This window comes from Amphiura filiformis, chromosome 1, assembly GCF_039555335.1.
Source record: "Amphiura filiformis chromosome 1, Afil_fr2py, whole genome shotgun sequence".
NCBI lineage: Eukaryota > Metazoa > Echinodermata > Ophiuroidea > Amphilepidida > Amphiuridae > Amphiura > Amphiura filiformis.
The window spans coordinates 64,294,898-64,320,563 of record NC_092628.1 but is presented as its reverse complement, the minus strand read 5'-3'; the positions used below and the strand labels follow the sequence as shown (position 1 = coordinate 64,320,563).

Sequence of the window (25,666 nt, the reverse complement as noted above, 5' to 3'; positions counted from 1 at the left end):
ACACCTTGACTGCTATCTTCTGAAGATAGCATATTTACGGATTGATATGAGACACACCTTGACTGCTATCTTCTGAAGATAGCATATTTATGGATTGATATGAGACACACCTTGACTGCTATCTTCTGAAGATAGCATATCTACGGATTGATATAATACACACCTTGACTGCTATCTTCTGAAGATAGCATATTTATGGATTGATATGAGACACACCTTGACTGCTATCTTCTGAAGATAGCATATCTACGGATTGATATAATACACACCTTGACTGCTATCTTCTGAAGATAGCATCTTTACGGATTGATATTAGACACACCTTGACTGCTATCTTCTGAAGATAGCATGTTTACGGGTCGATATTAGACACACCTTGACTGCTATCATCTCAAGATAGCATGTTTACGGAGTGATAATAGACACACCTTGACTGCTATCTTCTGAAGATAGCATATCTACGGATTGATATGAGACATACCTTGACTGCTATCTTATGAAGATAGCGTGTTTACGGATTGATATTAGACACACCTTGACTGCTATCTTCTGAAGATAGCATGTTTACGGATTGATATTAGACACACCTTGACTGCTATCTTCTGAATATAGCATATTTACGGATTGATATTAGACACACCTTGACTGCTATCTTCTGAAGATAGCATGTTTACGAATTAATATTAGACACACCTTGACTGCTATCTTCTGAAGATAGCATATCTACGGAGTGATAGACACACCTTGACTGCTATCTTCTGAAGATAGCATATATATGGAGTAATAATAGACACACGTTGACTTCTATCTTCTGAAGATAGCATATTTACGGAGTGATAATAGACACACCTTGACTGCTATCTTCAGAAGATAGCATGTTTACGGAATGATAATAGACACACCTTGACTGCTATCTTCTGAAGATAGCATATTTACGGATTGATATTAGTCACACCTTGACTGTTATCTTCCGAAGATAGCATATCTACCGAGTGATAGACACACATTGACTGCTATCTTCTGAAGATAAGCATGTTTACGGATTAATATTTGACACACCTTGACTGCTATCATCTGAAGATAGCATATTTACGGATTAATATGAGACACACCTTGACTGCTATCATCTGAAGATAGCATATCTACGGAGTGATAGACACACCTTGACTGCTATCTTCTGAAGATAGCATATTTACGGATTGATATTAGACACACCTTGACTGCTATCTTCTGAAGATAGCATGTTTACGGAGTGATAATAGACACACCTTGACTGCTATCTTCTGAAGATAGCATATTTACGGATTGATATTAGTCACACCTTGACTGTTATCTTCTGAAGATAGCATATCTACCAATGTGATAGACACACCTTGACTGCTATCTTCTGAAGATAAGCATGTTTACGGATTAATATTTGACACACCTTGACTGCTATCATCTGAAGATAGCATATTTACGGATTAATATGAGACACACCTTGACTGCTATCATCTGAAGATAGCATATCTATATTATCTACGGAGTGATAGACACACCTTGACTGCTATCTTCTGAAGATAGCATATTTGTGGATGATATGAGACACACCTTGACTGCTATTTTCTGAAGATAGCATATATATGGAGTAATAATAGACACACGTTGACTTCTATCTTCTGAAGTGTTTACGGAGTGATATTAGACATACCTTGACTGCTATCTTCTGAAGATAGCATGTTTACGAATTGATATTAGACACACCTTGACTGCTATCATCTGAAGATATCATATTTACGGAGTGATAATAGACACACCTTGACTGCTATCTTCTGAAGATAGCATGTTTACGGATTGATATTAGACACACCTTGACTGCTATCTTCTGAAGATAGCATGTTTACGGATTTATATTAGTCACACCTTGACTGTTATCTTCTGAAGATAGCATATCTACGGAGTGATAGACACACCTTGACTGCTATCTTCTGAAGATAAGCATGTTTACGGATTAATATTTGACACACCTTGACTACTATCATCTGAAGATAGCATATCTACGGAGTGATAGACACACCTTGACTGCTATCTTCTGAAGATAGCATATTTGCGGATGATATGAGACACACCTTGACTGCTATCTTCTGAAGATAGCATGTTTGCGGATTGATGGATTGATTGATAATAGATACACCTTGACTGCTATCTTCCGAAGATAGCATATATATGGAGTAATAATAGACACACGTTGACTTCTATCTTCTGAAGAGTTTACGGAGTGATATTAGACACATCTTGACTGCTATCTTCTGAAGATAGCATGTTTACGAATTGATATTAGACACACCTTGACTGCTATCATCTGAAGATAGCATATTTACGGAGTGATAATAGACACACCTTGACTGCTATCTTCTGAAGATAGCATATTTACGGATTGATATGAGACAAACCTTGACTGCTATCATCTGATGATAGCATAACTACGGAGTGATAATAGACACACACACACACGCCCCCACCCCCACACCCCCACACCCCACTCACACCTTAACTGCTATCTCCTGAAGATAACATGTTTACGGATTGATATGAGACACACCTTGACTGCTCATGATCTTGTGAAGATAAGCATGTTTTTTTTCGGATTGATATTTGACACACCTTGACTGCTATCATCTGAAGATAGCATATCTACGGAGTGATAGACACACCTTGACTGTTATCTTCTGAAGATAGCATGTTTACGGATTGATATTTGACACACCTTGACTGCTATCTTCTGAAGATAGCATGTTTACGGATTGATATTAGACACACCTTGGCTGCTATCTTCTGAAGATAGCATGTTTACGGATTGATATGAGACACACCTTGACTGCTATCTTCTGAAGATAGCATGTTTACGGATTGATATGAGACACACCTTGACTGCTATCTTCTGAAGATAGCATATCTACGGAGTGATAGACACACCTTGACTGCTATCTTCTGAAGATAGCTGTTTACGGATTTATATTAGTCACACCCTGACTGTTATCTTCTGAAGATAGCATATTTATGGAGTAATAATAGACACATGTTGACTACTATCTTCTGAAGATAGCATATTTACGGATAGACAGACCTTGACTGCTATCTTCTGAAGATAGCATAATTTACGGAGTGATAATAGACACACCTTGACTTATTTGTTTGTTATATTTTCATCCTACTTTGTTTTCTTTTTGATGCTGCGTTTTATTTTAATTATAATTAAAAAAACAAGCCATTTACTAATGGGTTTTCATCATTATGTAAAGCAATTAGCGTAATTTGACGTATCTAAGAGGGTTTTCGTGTTCTGTAGAACTCGTGCCATGATATTAAAATGGGTCAATATTAAAATATCATTAATAGGCCTATCTCTAATTTAGTACTTCTGAACTCAGTCATCAAGCTGATTATGCATCGAGGTATATATAAGTATACCGTAACGATTATGGCATCTTCCTATTGCTATTAACTAATGTCTTTTTACCATTATACAGAGCAATCAACGTGATTTAACGGGACTCGTGTAGTCATTACACTAATATTATAAATTTACTATATGCATGCATTTATTTTCATGGTAATGCATCTGGAAATCAGACCATTATTCAGTAAAACGATAGATTTGTCTCAGATCTAAACAGTATTGAACGATAATATTTAACTTGACTGGTTTAGTCCACAACATCAGCTTCGATTGAGCGATACTATACAGGCAGAATAATTTTAGAAAACGGTGAAACCTTTGCGGTATTTTATAATTTTAAAACTGTACCATAAACAGGAATATCCAGGGTAATATAAACTTGATTTGACTTCAATCGGGGACTTAGAACAAAATATATGGTTCAGCAAACAAACGGGTCAAAATCGACTTGGGGAAATCTAAATCTAAATATATTAATACAGATTTGGTGTAAATATTTTAGAGAAAATCACAAAATAAAACACGTGTTTAGCCTTAATTTTTTATTTTTTTATTTTAACATACTATAGAAAAAGGGAAAATACACAATTTTACTTTTGTGTGTATTTAATCTAGCATCTAGACACTCCATTCCAGGAATTTTTAAGAATATTTTTGACACAACCTGTATAAGCCCTAAGCGGATATTTTTCTTGTATTTTTGTATATGCTGTTGTTGTTATTTTGCCGCTGCTGTTGTTATTGTTAGACTAGTTGCACATTTTTATTTCTAGGCGTAGCTCTATTCATTCAAAATATTTGTTGTTAAAACGGTTTATTATATTTTCTGTTTATACAGTGGAACTGGGTCATTTTTACAGCAAAATAAAATCAGACAATGCTTTCCATTACGCTGAAGAATAATACAATAAGGTCATGCATTCTATCGCACCAGTAACCATGTAGGCCTATCCCTGGTCTTATATCTGTCCCTACAGCTGATGTTCAAATTAAAACTAATAAATGAACGCGATATGAACAAAAAAGTATGGGAGTCGTAACATTTTATGAAGAGTGTGCATATTTGATGAAAAATTGGCGGTCTGAAAATAGTCAGTAGGCCTACGAATACATGTAGTGCTAATATAATTGCCGTCATGTTTTGTTTTTACTGCTGCTATTCTTTTTTGGGTTTGTTTGTTTCTACAAAAACAAATATTTTCTTCATCATTTTGTTCATGTGGGTTCAGTGGTTCACGCTTTTATGAATATCATCAAATCTGTTTAATATTAATACGCAAGGTACCAGACGTTTAACGAGTCACTCGACCTCAAAACTGAAATGACTCAACTCAATTTTTCAAATGTCGGCATAGAGATAGCTTTTTAAACCATGGTAACCTTTCGTTCAATAAAAGAAAAACGAAAAATGATTACTTGTCAACATTATGTTGCTGTTATCAATCCTTGGGTCGAGAGACAATTCAACATGAAATTAGACTCCTTATTCGATGCATGCCACGATACAAGGCTGCTGAGCTATTATATTAAATTATTATCGCGCAGAAGAGTAGATATAAAATTAGATTATTTTTATTGTGTTTCTGACATTAATGGAACAAAACCTCATAAACTGATTTTATGAAAAGACTGTCTGTCTGTCCAACGTATGCCTGTAAAAATCCACCGACCACATATGCAATCGTAACCATGTGCAACATATTTCACATTATTCTTACATTTTTTTTTTTTTGCTTTTTTGACTTTGCTATGTACATTATGAAACAGATAACGTCAAATCGGTACATGCTGTGGCCTTGTAATAGATATTAATAACAAATCATATAATATGCTTCCTGAAAATAAATGCATAATAATAGTACCTAATTGCAAGATTTCAAATTCGAATTGCCATCCTAGATTTCAAACAAATGTTTATTTAAATGAGTGTGATTAAACAGGGTCCTGCGATCGGGTGTATTGTGCAAATGACCGTTGGTCAGTGTACTGACCCGCAACCTATTAATTAAAATCTAAAATCTTTTCTTTTCAGCGTCTTGATCATTTTTGTTTCTTAACCATAATATTGACGCGTGTATATATCAATAGCAATAATATTTGTATCAATTAGAAACAATCATCATGTTTGGCTAGCCATTAACCTTAACACAGTGGGAACACCAAGTTTTGTTTTTTAAATCTTTTGGGTGTTCTTAACTTGTTGATCCATGGCCGTGACCCTGATTTGTCAATGCTTCGTTGAATAGTTATTGTTTGATTGAAATCAAGCAAAAAAGGGCTCTATAGACAAAAACACATGCAGTTTCTGCCACATGTACATATATATATATAATATTACACATCAGACTATTGGTGACTAGACAGTAAAATATGACATGATAAAGTACGGTATAGGCCTGTGTACATATACTGTGTATTGCAGTTGACCTAGATAGAAATTTGGTTGTCCCCACCACTTATTTAGGGGTAGGTTCAATCGGTTGGAATTTTTCAGAAGTCATTATAAAGAAAATAAGCTATTTTAAAACCAAATATGGATATCTAATAATCATGATAATAATTTTAACAATAATTCTAATAATAAATCTTTTATAACTTCTATCTTCCAACGCGCAACCTGTTTGCAACCTGTTTCAGAAGTGTGAAACTTAGCCTGTATAGCATAATTAAGGGTAAGCGAGGTATTGTTGGTCGAAGCAGCCAAAAAACAACCCGATTTTCATTATCTAAATCAATATATTACTGAAAAATAACACCTTGATGTTTTGCAAAAGTTCATTCTACAAATCATATAGTTTGAAAACTTGCTTGATTTATTGTTGTGAATGAGTTTGTACGTTTTACACAAGTGTTGTTGTTTCAGCCCTCTTTACAACATAAATGTAATATTTGAATTCTTCTACACACTCGCGATGAAATGATCAATGCAATTTTTGCAAAAGCTCACTACCATTCGCAAGATGCTGTGAACTACCAAATCGCAACAGTTTAAAATAGTTGCTAACCTATTATTTCGCTCACCTTGAACGTTTTGTTTCAGCAGATATTGCATGATGACTATCAAAAAGGACTATCCCGATTATAGACAAGATATAATTATCATCATCATCACAGCGTAACCATTTGCTGAAGACGCCACAGCGTCACCATCTGCTGAAGAAGCTAGTTGACCTAGCGACAAAATAGTGTAGTGTTGAACTCTTTAATTATTTATTTACCACTACGTATTCCACTCGTACTCTTTAACATAAATCATAATACAAACGTCCTGAAAGGATAAACGCTTTGGTCTAATTAAGAAAATAAACTCGGCGTTCACCCTTTTCACCGATTTTCAAATTCGCTTGTTCGTTCGAGGACAACCAAACATTTTTTTATGCTCGTGTTATTTGAAATAATATTTGTGTGACAATTTTTACACTCGATCGTACCCGACAATAGACGTTTACTATAAGACCTACGCCCAAAACACACCCAAATGCATTATTCATAACTTCGCATGCATGAGACACAGCAAGAAATGTGCCTGTGTTAATGCTTGCCAGTTATTTTGTTTTATTAAAATGGCACATTTTTTTTCTAGATATATTCTGGGCTAATGGCTATACAGGATACGCATGATTGCAGACCTATCCTTGCCATTTGACTGTTTGAGCTTTCAAAATAAGTGATTTAAATTAAACGAAAATCAATGATATTTGAAATACTGCACATTGAAGCTTAAAATATACGATTCCTCAAAATTTACCGAGGCCGTCTCTTAATGTCATAAATAATACAGGGTGAGTCAAAACAAGTGCAATAGAGAAAAAAATCCATTTTAATTTAAGAACCGAGTTGAAACTTTTAGGTTTTAAAACATTTTATAAATGATATATCTATTAGTGACCTTGTGTGAAAAAATTATGGAATTAGCATTTACCGTTTTATAGCGATACCCAATTTTAATGTTTGTCCAAGAGACATCTAAAATTTGAATATCAGCTCACTCTGAGTAAGGAAGATTTGGAACAACTGCCATTTTCTTAACCTTTAAGGCATTGAAATAAAATGGAGCACCCAAAGTGTTAGTACCCTTAGTCTTGTTTAAGTAAAAGAAACATTATTTGTTGTTTTCATTTTACCTTTACTTTAAAGATGTTTATTCTCTTTCAAAACCATATAAATTTGTAGGCGGGTTTTTCAAATGTCGAAATGAAATGCACGCAAAATTGAAGTTTAGTGAATTACAAAATATCACGTAAGTTGGACATATTGGAATTAAAGTTGGAGTCGAGTGAGGTATGAAGGACTTAAAATAATGCAAGAAATTTTGTTTGAACAGAAAAAAAAATAATGCAAAAATCAACCTTACTTAAGTGAAAGTCAGTTTCAGAGCTGGTGCCTTTATCGTGCATTGTGTGCTCTCATTCAAAATACATGGTATCTCGTGGACAAATAATGAAATTGGATATCGCAGCAAAAGGACTCATAAAAATTAAACGGTAGTTGTGATTCACTTCATTTTTTCACAGAAGGTGTGGCATTTAAAGAAACTTTCAATAAAGGGAAAGTTCAACTTGGTTCTTACATAAATATCGATTCTTTGCTCTATTGCACTTTTTTTTGACTCACCCTGTATTTCAGTAGTCACTATACACCATCATTATTTTATTTTATAAATAATAATCAGTTATGAAATATATGGCCTACGGCATAATTGACACATGGTATATAGCAATCGTGTAATATTTGAGGTTGAACAAAACAAAATGCATGACAACACGTACAGCAGCAACAGCGACAACAATGATGATACCGGGCCCAAGCTGTGATGCAATTAACTCTGTCCAGCAAAAGGCCCATTTCCAGATCAAAAAGTGATCAACTTCTTATACATTCCAAAAAACACAAATTTTAGTCCATTTACATGAAACCCGATTCTCCCCGTAAGATGTCCACGTTGCGGTAATCCAGCACACCAGAGAAAAAAAGTATGGGCTGGACTGGTCCTGAATAAAATACGAGAAACAAAGAGGTATATACTCAAACTATAGGTCGTCAGTACACTGTAAATTAAATGTCATATGAAGATAGCATGTTTGTGGAGTGATAATAGACCCACATTGACTGATATGAAAAGATATACGTCGTATATGATTACGGAGTGATAGCCTAGACATTTACTGATATCTTCAGAAGCTAGCACATTTAGTTATTTACATAATGATGATTGACTGCTATCTTCTGAAGATAGCATGTTTACGGATTGATATTAGACACACTCAGACTGCTATCCTCTGAACTTGAGATATGAGTGAAGATAGCACGTTTGCTGCTATCTTCTGAAGATAACATGTTTACGGATTGATATAAGACACACCTTGACTGCTATCTTCTAAAGATAGTATGTTTACGGATTAGTATATAATAGATACATCACGTTGGCTACTATCTTCTGAAGATAGCATATCTACGGAGTGATAGGAATAATCTTGACTGTTATCTACTGAAGATAGCATATATTACGGAGTGATAATAGATGCACGTTTGCTGCTATCTTCTGAAGATAACATGTATGAGGCACACCTTGACTACTCTCTTCTGAAGATAGTTTACGGATTGATATTAGACACACCTTGCCTGCTCATCTGAAGATAGCATATTTACGGAGTGATAATAAGCATACCTTGACTGCTATCTTCTGAAGATAGCATATATATGGAGTAATAATAGACACATGTTGACTACTATCTTCTGAAGTGTTTACGGAGTGATATTAAACACACCTTGACTGCTATCATCTGAAGATTGCATATTTACGGAGTGGTAATAGACACACATTGACTGCTATCTTCTGAAGATAGCATGTTTACGGATTGATAAGAGACACACCTTGACTGCTATCTTCTGAAAATAGCATGTTTACGAATTGATATTAGGCACACCGTGACTGTTATCTTCTGAAGATAGCATATACGGAGTGATAGACACACATTGATTGCTATCTTCTGAAGATAGCATGTTTACGAATTGATATTAAACACACCCTGACTTCTGTTATCTTAAGATAGCATATTTACGGCGTGATAATAGACACACCTTGACTGCTATCTTCTGAAGATAGCATATTTACGGAGTGGTAATAGACACATTGACTGCTATCTTCTGAAGATAGCATGTTTACGGATTGATATGAGACACACCTTGACTGATATCTTCTGAAAATAGCATGTTTACAGATTGATATTAGACACGCCTTGACTGCCATCATCTGGAGATAGCATATTTACGGAGTGATGATAATAGACACACCTTGACTGCTATCTTCTGAAGATAGCATGTTTACGGATTGATAAGAGACACACCTTGACTGCTATCTTCTGACAATAGCATGTTTACGAATTGATATTAGGCACACCGTGACTGTTATCTTCTGAAGATAGCATATCTACGGAGTGATAGACATACATTGATTGCTATCTTCTGAAGATAGCATGTTTCCGAATTGATATTAAACACACCCTGACTTCTGTTATCTTAAGATAGCATATTTACGGCGTGATAATAGACACACCTTGACTGCTATCTTCTGAAGATAGCATATTTACGGAGTGGTAATAGACACACATTGACTGCTATCTTCTGAAGATAGCATGTTTACGGATTGATATGAGACACACCTTGACTGATATCTTCTGAAAATAGCATGTTTACAGATTGATATTAGACACGCCTTGACTGCCATCATCTGAAGATAGCATATTTACGGAGTGATGATAATAGACACACCTTGACTGCTATCTTCTGAAGATAGCATGTTTACGGATTGATAAGAGACACACCTTGACTGCTATCTTCTGACAATAGCATGTTTACGAATTGATATTAGGCACACCGTGACTGTTATCTTCTGAAGATAGCATATCTACGGAGTGATAGACATACATTGATTGCTATCTTCTGAAGATAGCATGTTTCAATTGATATTAAACACACCCTGACTTCTGTTATCTTAAGATAGCATATTTACGGCGTGATAATAGACACACCTTGACTGATATCTTCTGAAGATAGCATATTTACGGAGTGGTAATAGACACACATTGACTGCTATCTTCTGAGAATAGCATGTTTACAGATTGATATTAGACACGCCTTGACTGCCATCATCTGAAGATAGCATATTTACGGAGTGATAATAGACACACCTTGACTGCTATCTTCTGAAGATAGCATGTTTACGAATTGATATTAAACACACCCTGACTTCTGTTATCTTAAGATAGCATATTTACGGCGTGATAATAGACACACCTTGACTGCTAACATCCAAAGATAGCATATTTGCGAATCGATATGAGACATACCTTGACTGCCATCATCTGAAGATAGCATAATCACAGAGTGATAATAGACACACATTGACTGCTATCTTCTGAAGATAGCATGTTTACGGATTGATATTAGACATGCCTTGACTGCCATCATCTGAAGATAGCATATTTACGGAGTGATAATAGGCATACCTTGACTACTATCTTCTGAAGATAGCATTATATGGAGTAATAATAGACACATGTTGACTACTATCTTCTGAAGTGTTTACGGAGTGATCATAGACACACCTTGTCTGCTATCTTCTGAAGATAGCATGTTTACGGATTGATATGAGACACATCTTGACTACTATCCTCTGAAGATAGCATGTTTACGGATTGATTGACACACCTTGACTGCTATCTTCTAAAGATAGTATATGTTTACGGATTGGTAATAGATACATCACGTTGGCTACTATCTTCTGAAGATAGCATATCTACGGTGTGATAGGAATAATCTTCACTGTTATTTACTGAAGCTATAACCATACTGCAGTTACTGTCCATTTTCTATATACATAATACACAGTACTCTCACCATTGACGCGTGACCTCTACAAACAGTACATGTATGGGCATTGCCTAGTTAACGTCACTGTGTAAATAATAACCGGCCAATATTTAAAGTTCTCTCTGAAATTCTAGAAAATATAGTTTTGTAACATGTCCGAAATTTTTAGCTAATTTAGGTGTTTGGAAATATTCGCACTTTGGTGTTTTAGGAAGGATATATGTAAAGGACAGATAACACCAAAAAATATGAAGAAATTATTTCCAAACCGTGTTAAGTCTGCAACCATTATGTTTCTCATTTTCAAGAATGCTGGTTAACAATATGCAGACTATTGTCTCATTTCGTAAACAAAGGCCCACACAGTATTGTTACCTTGCGTTTGCTTTATAATCGTTCACCCAACTGAAACTATAATACCAGCTCATTGCTCATTGCACAGGTAAACAGAAACATGTGTAGTGTGGATTTAACCAGAGAAGATCTGATTTAACATAGTTGAGCTGTTTTCAATGAGTGTTATCTTGGTTTAATAGCTTTTAATGGGGTTTAAGGTGGTACGAAAGGCAAAATCAAGTTGCTCTGATTGAGATTAAAATAGACTTGATGCAGAGAGATATGCAAAATAATCTTAATTCCAAAATTTGTGCCAAATCGGACAAACGGTTTTTGAGATATTGCTGTTGAAAGATTCTTTGTATTCTATTGTTTTTGCCAATATATTGATGAAGTTAATGAGGAAAATTGGCAAAATGTGCTCATTAATATTAATTTTTGCCAATAGTTTCCCAATATTTTATGAATAAACCTTCATACTACTTTTACCTTTAAGAATTTTGACCTGAAACTTTGCCAATGTGTCTCTATGACCTAAACCTTTAACATGTGATTTTCCTGCCCATCTATTTGCATAATTAATTAGCCTTAAGTATAATGCTAATTAATTATGCAAATATGCAAATTAGATGGGCAGGAAAATCACATGTTAATGTTTTAGGCCATAGAAACACATTGGCAAAGTTTCATGTCAAAATCATATAAAATAAAAGTAGTATGAAGGTTTATTCATAAGATATTGGTATAATATTGGCAAACATGAATATTCATGAGCACATTATGCCAATTTTCCTCATTAACTTCATCAATATATTGGCAAAAACAATAGAATACAAAGAAACTAAAAACATGTATATCTTGACAACCGTATGTCCGATTTCCTTCAAACAAAAACTATTTTGCTCAGTGTATTTAGCTTAACTTATTCAATCTATTCAAATGGTTCTAAATTCAGTTTCTGTTTTCCAGAAACATCGTTTCGAACCCCCTTAGTTCTGCAAAGGTCGTGGTGAATTCTACTGTAGACATGACTGCATCATGCGGAGTGATAATAGATGCACGTTTGCTGCCATCTTCTGAAGATAGCATGTATGAGGCACACCTTGACTACTCTCTTCTGAAGATAGCATGTTTACAGATTGATATTAGACAAACCTTGATGCTCATCTTAAGATAGCATATTTACGGAGTGATAATAGGCATACCTTGGCTGCTATCATCTGAAGATAGCATACCATAAAATCTTGATAGTTAGCATAATTATGTGCTTACTATCGAGCGCTTTTAAAACATGCAATTGTACCATCGTCCGGCGCTTTACCAGGGGCGTAGCAAGAGCATCAGGGGCCCATGGACAAGTAGCAGTACGGGCCCTTTTAACCAGGGCGGGATTTACCTTATGGGGGCCTTGGGCCAGGCCAAAATTTGGAAGCCCCGAACTCACATGCTGAGGAAGGCATGTGCACTCTTCAAGTCAGTGGTCAAGTTTTGGTTTTCGTATAATATAGAGGGGGACTAACATATTTTGTTCCGATGTTAATAGGACATTTGCGTGCACAGCATGCGAAAAAAATTCAATTTCAGACTATTTTAGCCCCAGATTAACATGAATTTTGCTAATTGAATGCGCGCGATGCGCAGAAAATTTTACAATTTTGCCCTATTTTGGCCAAAAAACAGATATTGTCAGTAAGCAAATAAATAAACATATAAATAAATAAATTGGCATAAATAAATAAATAAATAAATAAATAAATAAATAAATAAATAAATATGTAAATAAATAAATAAATATATAAATAAATAAGTAATTAAGTAAAAAGTAAGAAGTCCTAAGTATGTAAGTAAGTAGGCCTAAGTAAGTAGGCCTAAGTAAAAACATAAATCAATCAATCAATCAATCAATCATGTCAATCAATCAGTCAATCAATAAATAAATAAATAAATAAATAAATAAATAAATAAATAAATAAATAAATAAATAAATAAATAAATAAATAAATAAATAAATAAATTAATTAATTAATTAATTAATTAATTAATTAATAAATATTCATAAGTAAAAACATAAATCAATCAATCAATCAATCATGTCAATCAATCAATAAATAAATAAATAAATAAATAAATAAATAAATAAATAAATTAATAAATTAATAAATAAATAAATTAATAAATGAATTAAGGGCTGGGGTATGAGCGACCTTGAAGTTCCGGTATCTGGAGAGGGAAGCAATGAGTTACCCCAAATCACAGCGGCAGGTAGTGACTGGGCCGCCGAGTGCTAATAGATATTTATTTTGGAGGGTTCGTGTTTGTTTTAAATTTTGGGGCGTTTTTTCCAAAATTTGATATTTTTGGTCATATTTCAAAAAAAGCGACATGCCAAAGACAACTCTTTGGGCACATAGTTTGTTATTGTTATTGCAGTTCTTTTCCACATACCTACGTTAACATTCGATTGGGTGATTTACTAATATTATATATTTTATGACTGCAATTAGGCGCCGTTTCAATGCGTTTCACACGTATCATGAAATTAACGCAAATATCTAGTCACGCTGCTTTTAGAATTTTTACCTGATCGTCGGCTTTTGCAGGCAACAGAATGCAGATTGGCTCACGATAGATGTCGTATTCCTCTATGTGGTTCACTCATTGATAAAATGAGTTTGCGTTCCTTGTAACAACACACACATTGCCGTCTGGAAACCGGGTCTGGTACTGATTTTGGGACAGCCAATAGACTTCAGCGCCGTATCAAATCTCATAAAACCCACACGACTGACGACTATGTGTTTATGTTTCCCGCACGAAAGCTTGTGTCTACATCTATTACTATACTTCTTTGGAAACGTTGACCTTTGACCATTCTTTGTATAACGCCCTGATATGACCTTGATATGTTCGCTTGATTGGGTACGTTATAGCATCCATTTCATTCATTGTTAGGACTTGGTCAGTAGATAATACTTGCAGGGATACAATAGTTTAACATGGTGTGTGAGCATGGTGAAAGACTCATTATTGATTAGGCGCGGACATATTAAAGGCACAGGTCCTTTGCGTGTATAGCAGAAAATTATAATAGAATGTGTGAATAGAATGTTTGAATTTTGCAACTAAAATACTAACTGCATTCTGCATTATGTATTTATTTATTTATTTAGGCCTATGCCTATTTATTTATTTACTGACTTATTTATTTATTTTATTTATTTGGTATATTAGTAAGTAGGCCTAGTTAGTAATATTCCATGATAGGCCTACGTCGGTTTATTATTGATTGTTGATAACTTGACAACTTGATTGATTGATCGATTGATAGTCATTTCACATTATATTCCTAGTTTATAGGCCAATTTGAATAACATCGTACATTAGATAAATAGACCTATCAGTAGTGATTTATTCTATTCAGCAATATCAAGGATTACTATCAAACTTCTCATAGCTGATTGTCAGTTGGCTCAGTGGTAACGTAGTAGGTTTTGCAACACCGAGGTCCCGGTTCGATTCCCACCTCTGCCTATTTTTTTTGCAAGGCTGAGAAAAAATGAAATTTCTGGACTGCAAACTTATTTGGCGCGCGATCTGAGCTGGTCCTTTTCTGGTGGCTGTGTCTGTTACAGGCACACTCCCTCTGCATCCAAACCAGGTTCACGCTCATTACACCTCCCTTAATTAATTAATTAAAAACCTAACTGATGTGTTAAAGCCATCGAGACCCCAAGCCAAAATGTTGTCCAAGGACATATTTTTAACATACCTGAAGTTGATGGTGGGGCATAATGTCTGACAATGACATTGGTTTTCAGGGGGGTCAAAATGTACAAAAAACTACAATTGGGGTTTTGCATGGGTAATATCTCAGCTAATAGTATTCTAATAGGCTCAATATGGGACAAGAGTAATGTCCCCCACCAAAGGGCTTTGACTGACCAAAAAATGGACAGTAAAATTATTTTTACTTTTGGAGTTCTGACCCCCCGAAGTTGGTCCTCATGAAGTTGCATTTTGAGGGCCCTATATCTAAGTATAAAAGGGCTTACAAGTTTGCTGATGGCAGATTTGAATTCTACACAAAGAAGCACCCCAGGATACATAGGCCTATTTTAAAAAATTGTATGGGTTCCCTCTTTCGCGCAGCAACACATTTTTTACGCTGACCCCCTAAATTTCAACTTGCTACCACGGAAAAACGAAATGGAATATGAAGCTCAAATTTTCAGGATTTTACTTTCTCACCAATAGGCCGTATAAAATTAATGTTTTGGTTCTCGTCCAGAGGATTTTCATGAATTGATGAGGGAGGGAGGTGTTTTTTGTTTTGTTTTTTTTCCAATGTAAAATTAGCATTGTCAGTAGTTTTCGGTCTTCTCCAACAGTGCTCGAGGAAACGATGAGGCCCTTTTTTTTTTTTTTTTTTTTTTTTTTTTTGGATATTCTTCCTTGTTTTTTATAAAAATACTTGTAATTGTTGCTTGTTCTCTAATAAACTTTATTTATATGTATGAAGATTTCATAAATTATTCCAAAGTCTAAACAAATTGAAAAATCTAAAAAAAAAAAAAAAAAAAAAAAATCTGACAAATCCCAGAAATTGAGGAGGGAGGGACGAGAACCAAAATATTAATTTTACACGGCCATATCTAGCACCACACAGAAAAAGAAAAAAATTGAAGAGGTGCTGCGGTGCACATCCCAGGAGTTGACATGGATTGGCTCAACCATTTTAGAAACAAAGGAGCAAAGAAGAAAAATAACAAAAATATTTGAAAATCTCCAAAAATCGCCGGTGAGAGCAGGTCGGCGCGGCAGGACGCGGACGGCGATAGGCCTACAAGTTATCATTTACTTCAACTGCTAGCCCGACACATGAGTTCCTTTGTTACGGAGCCGAAGGCCAGTGCAAATCGTAGTGACGGCGCGGAGCCTGTGTGTAGCTGAGCTTATAGCTGTGTGTCTCCTCGGGCTATTCAACGTCCGGCTTCCCTTTTAAAGGCATTTTTGTTCTACGGTGAGCTATCGATATCTATCGTGGCGCGTGTACATGTTCGGCCTTCAATTTATCCACATAAACAAAGAAAGTTACTCGGAAAATTAATAAAGCGACTTGTTTATGGCATGTTTATGAGCTTTTATGGTTATTTATATCCCGGTATGAGTAATATGTGTTTAATGGCAAGAATGGCGGCCAGGAATTCTGCAAGGCTCGTTGGTCTAGTGGTATGATTCTCGCTTCGGGTGCGAGAGGTCCCGAGTTCGACTCCCGGACGAGCCCGATATTTTTTATATTTTTGTTTTGTTTATTTTATTATTTGTTTTTGTTTGAATATTATTTCTATTCAAAGAATTTATTTCAAATATGAAATGCTCTTTTAATTTTCCGAAATTTACGGTGTTATGGCCTTTACATCTTAATTGTAGATTACACTGAAATCATATAGGGAGTGTTCATAAATAGGCCTACTCTGGTGGGGGGCCTGGAAAATATGTAGGGGGGATCAAAAATTTTAGGAGTTCAGAATATGGGGGTTTAAAAGGTTTTGGGTGTATGAACGGGGGGGGTAATTTCAATATGTTAATGAGAAAAATATAGGATCTCTCATCTCATTTGATACCAATTTATTACATGATGATTATCATTAATATAAACACTGTATAGACTACCAGTATCACGCTGTATAATTATATATGGCAATAATTCCACAAGGAATTAGTCACATTTACATGCAGCGGCGGCGCCAGGAATTTTTTCGGGGCCGGGGGGGGAGTGGCGCTGCCACTGTTTACATGGAACATTTACGTGTTCTTTTTGCATGAATGTTTGAAAGGGACGACATTTTATGTTATACGTAAGTTTTAAAGAATTTGATTTTAAAACAACCTGCAGCTGCATTGCACGTTGGAAAAATAAAGTGTAAAATATTGACTCTGATGTTATGCTCACAGTGCTCAGTGAAGATACGAGCAGGTGTATATTATTTGATCCAAATTATATGTGTGCTTTTGCAAACCATTAAAAATATGTAATTTAGAAACAACTTAATTTGTCACTTTTAAAAATTGGATTGGACTCATTTTTCGTTGAATTGCCCATATAACAGTTCTTATAAGAATAAATACACATTGGGGTCAATCCATACCAAATCAAGGGGCTCCCACCTGACCCCTCAGATTTGCTTTATATTTTACTCAAATGTTGTACTTGTAGAAATATTAAAAACCTGAAAGTTTGAGGTCTGTATAGCTCTTGATGTGGCAGCCATTTAAAGTTGGAGTAGGGGGGGGGGTCTAAATTTGGACCCAAAAACTGCTCTTGAAATAAATTTCATCTTTGGGAGTCGGCAGGTTTACTTTTTCATGCTTCCTCATATCAAGGATAATTTGCACCAAGTTTAAGCTAATCGGGCCCATTTTAACATTTCACCTCATTTGACCGGACCTCAGGTGACCCCAGGTTTACCTTCTCATGTTCCCCTCTTATCAACATGCTTTGCACCAAGGTATATCACATTGGCTGTTGTTCTCTGAAGATAGGTTGTATACGGAGTGCTAATGATAATAGACACATGTTGTATATGCTATATCTGAAGATACGGAGTGATAACAGACGCATTATTAATAATGCTATCTTCTGAAGATAGTATACAAATATTTACTGCTCATGAGGGATCTGGTGGAATCTATTGGTCCCCGAGGTGAACTGGAGACCGTGAGCCTACTATTTTCCCGAGACCGTCAGGTCGAGGGAAAATAGTAGGCTCACGGTCTCCAGTTCACCGAGGGGACCAATAGATTCCACCAGATCCCGAATTTAGAGCAGTAAATATTTGTTTTATATCCTTCATTAATATATTCTTTGTTCATTAAACACAAGGCATAGGCCTAGGCATAAATGTAGGCTAGGCCTAGTCAAGGCTACGCTGGCCTTGCTTTGTTTTGGTCCTGATGTAACTCAGATTTATGCCATTAAACCGCCGTATTTTAGCTGCACTTCTGTGCTGCTTGTGTGCTTCGCAAGACAAAACGAATTGCTACACATTAATACCCCGGAACCGGTACTGATATCCCGTGTATGTGGCAAGTTGCACTGACCACTAGGAACTGCGACGCGGTTATGAGGTCATACGCGCTCGGGACTCGCTCAGAGGGAGATAGTAAAACTATTTCCCCGGGAGATAGTACTTTGAATAGTACCCCGTTCCCTCCTCAATCGGCTTTTTAACAAGTTTGCAAAATAGCAAAACTATTTTTGGTCACATGATACTCGTTTAACCAATTAATGAACGAGAATATAGGCTATTAATGAGGGATATAATAAGATTTATACAGAGTATAAGACACAAGCTGGCTGCTATCTTCCGACGTATCTGCAGACGGTTAGTGATAATAGACACACGTTCACTGCTATATAATTCTAAAGATAGCTTGTACGGAGTAATAGAAACAACATGTTGCTATCTTCTGAAAGTTTACGGAATAATGAAAGACACACATTGGTTGCCATCTTCCGAAGAAACCATGTTTACAAAGTGATGATAGACCCATATTGGTTGCTATCTTCTGAAGATAGCATATATATTACGGAGTGATATTAGTCGCACCTTGACGTGACTGCTGTCTTCGGAAAATAGCATTATGTTTAACATATACATGTTTAAGGAATGACAATAGTCATGTTGCTTGTTATACTCGTAAATGATTTTATTTGAGCCATTGGATATTTTGCATATCCCATGGTCGTATGACAAAAACCCGTATGATATGATATTTTTGTAACACAAATATAGCGATTATGGTGTTACAGCCACACGTCGGTTGTTATAGATATTAACCTACTATATATGTAGAAATAATTAATGTGAATGAAACTGAGATTTAACAACAGGTTCGACTCTGAATCAGACGATGGGCCAATTATGACGATTCTTCCTGTGTATGACAAAGAGTTCAATTATAAGATATCTTGCTGTGTCATATTTTCAATAAATTTTAAAGCTTTGTTTGTTGTCGGAGTTGAATGACACTGCCCGTGTTTTGTTTGGCGTTTTCAGCATTCTCAGTCAGCATGACACAAACACAACAATATAATCATGGCAGGTTTCACAATAGTAATGACGATGAGTTAGGTACGTTGGACGTGAACTTCAACACAATTGCGGTCATGATGATGTAACATTAATAATAATGTAAAATGCTTTAAACTTCAGTTAAAACTTGCAATCGTCACCTTAGCAATTATGTTGACTGGGGATCACACTCACAAAGGTAGAAAACATATCCCTCTCGAAATGTAAAAGAGTGAAAAACTCACTCCCCAAAAGGGTGATTCACTAATAAGACCACTCAAAAAAGAGTGAAATGTGTTTTGTAACTTTGAAAACCAAAAGAGTGAATTTTAACTCTTTCAAGGAGGGCAACTCTAAAATGTGCTGTTGAGTTGAAATTCACTCTTTTTTGAGTGGTTTTTATAAGTGAATCACTCTTTAAGGGAGTGAAAAAACTCGTTTACATTTGGGGGTCAAATAGAGTCTTATGACTCTGACATGTACAATTTGTTTTGTTTATTTTTGATATTTTACTGAAACCAATAATCTTTTTGTATATTCTTATTATATTTTATTATTAAAGTTGATCATAATTTTTCCTTCATATTTCAGCCCCGTTTGTGATATTGATATTATATCAAACACTATTAGGCCTATATCCTGATCACGTAATCGCTCGTAATCCATATGTCTAAAATCGAGCTTGTGTCTAAGTGACTTTTGACAGGTACATACATATAATTATGCACCATAATCGGTTTTGGCAAATACTTCGCTGTATTATCTCATCACTAAGCCTGTTGTAAGACATATTTTGCATCTATATTTAATTTTTTTAATTTCATTTCTGACAATACAGAAATGTCTAATCGGCTCACATATAATCCAAAGATCCGTTCCCCTCTATATTTAGCATTAATGACTGGCGTGAATGCATTATAGAAGGTAAAAGAATGGACAAATCACATTTAATAACTCAATTATAACTTCAGTTGCCAAAATAAGTCACGTCAATAAATGATCATCATGATCATGGTGACCTAAAATGTTTTTTCACTCTTGGCTTGGGACATGGTATAAACGATTCCTGTAAAGGATTTTAAATTCCAGTTGAAATCCATTCACCTCTATACGGAGGACATGACCTTACACAGGGGGTGTAGATTTCAAATGGATGCACCCATTCAGGTACCGGTCCTGTGTGAAAGATTAAGGTCATGTTTGTCACAGGGGTGCATTGGATTTCAACTGGAATAGCCCAAAGTGTGCTGATATCGGGTTTATGCATATACCATGGGCGTCAAATTGGGGGGGGGCAGGGGACGTATCCTCCACCTTTCAGCAAAATTGCCACTTTTTGTTCTTTTCTGCCACTTTTTGACAATTCAGGCCGAATGCCCCCCCAACACACACACACATTTCAACCCGGATTGGCGCTTATGCTGATAAACATTGTATAAATCACTGTGCTTTTTCGTATAATTTTTGCATGAAGTCATTTTTGCTCATTTTGACCATTTTGTCATTCATAAATTATATAATTATTTTGATTACGATACTTGCGTCATAAAAAAGGCTGTCTTTGAAAACCAAAAATAGCAAACAAAGGGGAAAATAACAGTATCGTTTTGTAGCATGAACACACACAAAAAACGAAACAGAAACTGTAAAATTCCAAACTGTTATTCCATGAATTCAGTTTTTAGTCAGTCTTTCATAGACTACAATTATTTTTTTCCCTGCCTGTCAGTAGGATTATAGCAGGTCATTTCTCAAACTGTACTTTAAATAATGTTCATTGTCCTCATCGTTTTTATCTACAGTATTTTATAATTTCAGATCTTCTACAAACATTTTACTGAACATAACAAAACACATTTCAGTTTAAAGGTTGCAGGTATAGACATGTCACAACATATCAAACATCATGCAAGATTGAGCTAAACCATAAGCATTCAAATCTCATACAATAATGTTTTAAATGATCAATATAAAAATGTTTTTATTCCATACACAAAAATCAACACGGTAATGCTAAAAGCAAATGAGAAACCTTGAGACTTAAAAAATACCTGCAATATTTACTATTTAGTTCCCGACCTTGTACATACATATAGGGGTCTACAGCATCAGATTTAAAACAAATACGTTCTCACATTTATCATGTTTATAAATAAAACATACTCCTATAAAGAAATAGCACACAATAATAATTATTATTTAATATTATTATTATTGTGTGCTTAATAAAGTTTATTGTTTGGCGGGGGGCATTTAAATATAGGAAGTGAAGTGACACGTACAAGTTTGGCCCTTTTTTTTGCAGATCATGGTGATGTTACACAAACGCCGGGCCCAAAAGGCCCCATATTTTTTTTTAACGCCATACTCATGTCCTTCATTACTCCTCAGATTTGTTATACCCAAAGACAAAAATAATTGCAAATTCCATTTACTACTGATTTTTTTACTTGTTTTTCAATAACAAAATCATTTGATGCATTTTAGACTAGTGCATCTATAATTAGGGCTATGTTCTCACCCGATGCTCGCTCCAAAATAATTTACGTCCAAAAATTCATCTCACACCAAACCCATTTACATTTTTCTCTGCACTGAACGCCCCTTTTTGAAAGTCTCCTTTGAAAATCTCAGCCTGGCCTGGTCCATACACCTGCAGCCCTGTCGATTTCATAGTGCCTCTGTGCTATATACCGTATGATACCAGTGTGTTCGATGTAAATTGGTGAGATAAGGGAGCTAGGGGCATGAGGGGTGAACTTGTCAAAAATATAAAAACAACAAAAGTAAGGGCAAATGAGGTGAAGTGGAGTTTCATTTGAGGGGCAAGAGGTTTATTTGAGTGGTTGACCCCACCCGGGGGGGGGGGGGGGTACTCAAGTTTGGTTTTGGTAGGGATTTCAGCCGAATTTAACCCAAATTGTCTTAGTTTTTACAAATTTTCTCAAAATTTTGGGAAAATTTTGACAATTTTGGCTAGATTAAGGAAAAATTGGGCTATTTTCCGAAAAAATTGAGAAAATTTTGAAAAAAGGACCCATTCATATACCAAAATAGGCTTTGAAAAAGGGGTCATTGATATACCAAAAGGCTGAAAATGGTACCAATATTTGCGGCACGTCCCCGTATGGTCATTTGTACTGAGTACCCCCCCCGACCCCACCCCACCCCCGGCCCTAACCTAAAAGAGCATCGCGTAGGCTCAGATCAAATTTTGCCAATGTTAATGTTATTGCCAGAGGGGTTACTTTTCGCATAAGCGTAGATCCCGGGGGATGGGGGGGGGGTGATAAATTTCCCCAATATTTTGCCAGGGGGATGGTCCATACAATCATCCCGGCCCCAATGTTAAATGAGGCCTGTATGTGGGTTTCTGACCCAATTAACCTTATATTTGGCCATAACCCCAAAAGTGCAAATTTTTTGCGCATATTTATTCCACGTTTGCACCACGTTTGCAACATATTCCACGTTTGCACCATATTTCATCAGTCTAGCTTCAAAATGGCAAAATTTTTCCAACCCCATCCCCCATCAATGTCAAAAAAATCTACGCCTCCACTGCTTTATAGCTAGCTTTATCGCAAAATAAAAAAATAAAAATGAATAAATTGAACAATGAAAAATGCCGATTGCTCAATTTCCGTTTTTGTTGTTGCAATGTTGTGATTGTTGTTTTTGCACTACGGTTTTAACTACTCCTTTTCTACCGTGTGTTTAGAATCGAAAAGGTGCCTGAATATCCCGGGCCCGAATAGCTCCGAATTAAATTAAACTAGGCGGTTACCCGTATTTCGCGGTTTTCGGCTATCATGGTTATTGCCTTTTGCAGATCTCAAAATCAGGGTGTGTCCTTTGGCTGGGATCACTTTCCTCCAGCTGAGCTCAGTTGTAGCTTTTTGCAATTTGACCTGACTTTCGCCCTCAATGTGAAATTTGACCACGGATGACCTAACAAACGCAAACCTGAGCTTCCTTGGCCAAAGTTACACCCACCCACAAAGTTTGAGCTCCATTATATGAGCAATTTGAAATTTGTATGTTTTTTGACCTATGACCTCTTAACCGTAGGTCTGACAAAAAGGTCACCATGGAAACTTTTGTTTGTCAGTCCAAGGTCCACTCACCCACCAAGTTTGAGCTCCATAGAGGCAATTTGAAATGTTTCCCTTTTTTGACCTATGACCTCTTAACCGTAGGTCTGACGAAAAGGTCACTGAGGAAACTTTTATTTGTTCGTCCAAGGTCAACACACCAACCAAGTTTGAGCTCCATAGGAGCGATTTGAAATTAGACTTCAATTGGACTTGACCCGGTCGTTGACCTTTGACCTTAAAAATATAAACTGGTTCTTCCTCATACCAAGCTGCACCCACCCACCAAGTTTGAGGAACGTGCGACCCCAGTCTCCGAGAAAAGATGCGGACAGACAGACAGAGATCCGGTGAATTATAGTAAGACTAGGCGGTTACCCGTATTTCGCGGTTCTCGGCTGTCATGGTTATTGGCTTTTGCAGATCTCAAAATCAGGGTGTACTCTTTGACTGGGATCTCTGACTGTAGGTCTGAAGAAAAGATCACCGTGGAAACTTTTGTTTGTTAGTCCAAGACCCACTCACCCACCAAGTTTGAGTTCCATCGGGGCAATTTGAAATTTTTACCTTTTTGACTTATGACCTCTTCACCGTAGGTCTAAAGAAAAGGTCACTGTGGAAACTATTGTTTGTTAGTCCAAGGTCCACCCACCCACCAAGTTTGAGCTCCATAGAGGCAATTTGAAATTTTTATCTTTTTTGACCTATGACCTCATAACCGTAGGTTTGACGAAAAGGTCACCGTGGAAACTTTTATTTGATAGTCCAAGGTTCACCCACCCACTAAGTTTGAGCTACATAGGGGCAATTCGAAATTTGTACCTTTCTTGACCTATGACCTCTTAACCGTAGGTCTGACAAAAAGGTCACTGTGGAAACTTTTGTTTGATAGTCCAAGGTCAACACAATGGCATGGCTAGATTTGCTATTTAATGTGTTTGAAATTAGACTTCAATTGAACTTGACCCTGTCCTTGACCTTTGACCTTTAAAAATATAAACTTGTTCTTCCTCATGCCAAGCTGCACCCACCCACCAAGTTTGAGGAACGTGGGACCCCTAGTGTCCGAGAAAATAGGCGGACAGACAGACAGACAGACAGAGGCACAGACAGAGTCACAGACTACCAGTATTATTTTATAGAAGATTCACCGGAGCTAATAAACACGGTGAAATTGAGGGCGCAATTTCATTCAAATAGAAAGCATGAGCAGATTTTACTGAGCATGAGGAAGTAGCCTGGACCTATAGGGTACATGCAGGTAATACCGGACCGCAGGTAATACCGGACCTCTGTTATATTTTTGGCAAAAACCGGCTTTAGACTCCTATTTAAAACCATATTACATGTATAACATTTGCTGAGGAGAACGATTATAATGTACTTTTAGTCAATAAAGATACTCTGCAAATATCAAGAATAGCCTTAGCCTATATCAGGGTGGAATTTATAAGTTCTGAACCATACGAAATACGGGTTTTCTGTGATAAGAGTTACCCCGGGTGGTGAATTCTCAGTGGTCTGCCCCTTTGACCATGACTTCCCTGCTTTGACCGTGTCATACTATATTTGCCGCTCCCCCTAGTGACGTGCCAAAAAAATCCGTGCCCCCCCTTTTGATGTTCCCCAAAATCTTTCGGCCCCCCACTAAGATTTTGGGGGACCAAACCGAGCGCAGCGCAGCGAGCAGGAAATTTTTCATATTTAAACATATTTCTAATGTTTTCCTACACCATTTTAGGGCGTGCCACCTCTTGAGTTTGTTTTATTGCCATTTTACTCTCAGTTTATTTAGAAATTTTCTTTGTAGGCTATTACCGCATTCGTCCGAGTATAGTCCCACGTTCGAG

At 36.2% G+C, this 25,666-nt stretch overlaps 1 non-coding gene across 1 annotated transcript; it reads left to right on the top strand.

The window, feature by feature from the left end:
* Positions 1-16,859: 16,859 nt before the first annotated feature.
* Trnap-cgg (transfer RNA proline (anticodon CGG)) lies at positions 16,860-16,931 on the top strand. The gene has a single exon. It is a non-coding gene; the product is annotated as a tRNA-Pro (tRNA).
* The last annotated feature ends 8,735 nt before the right edge of the window (positions 16,932-25,666 follow it).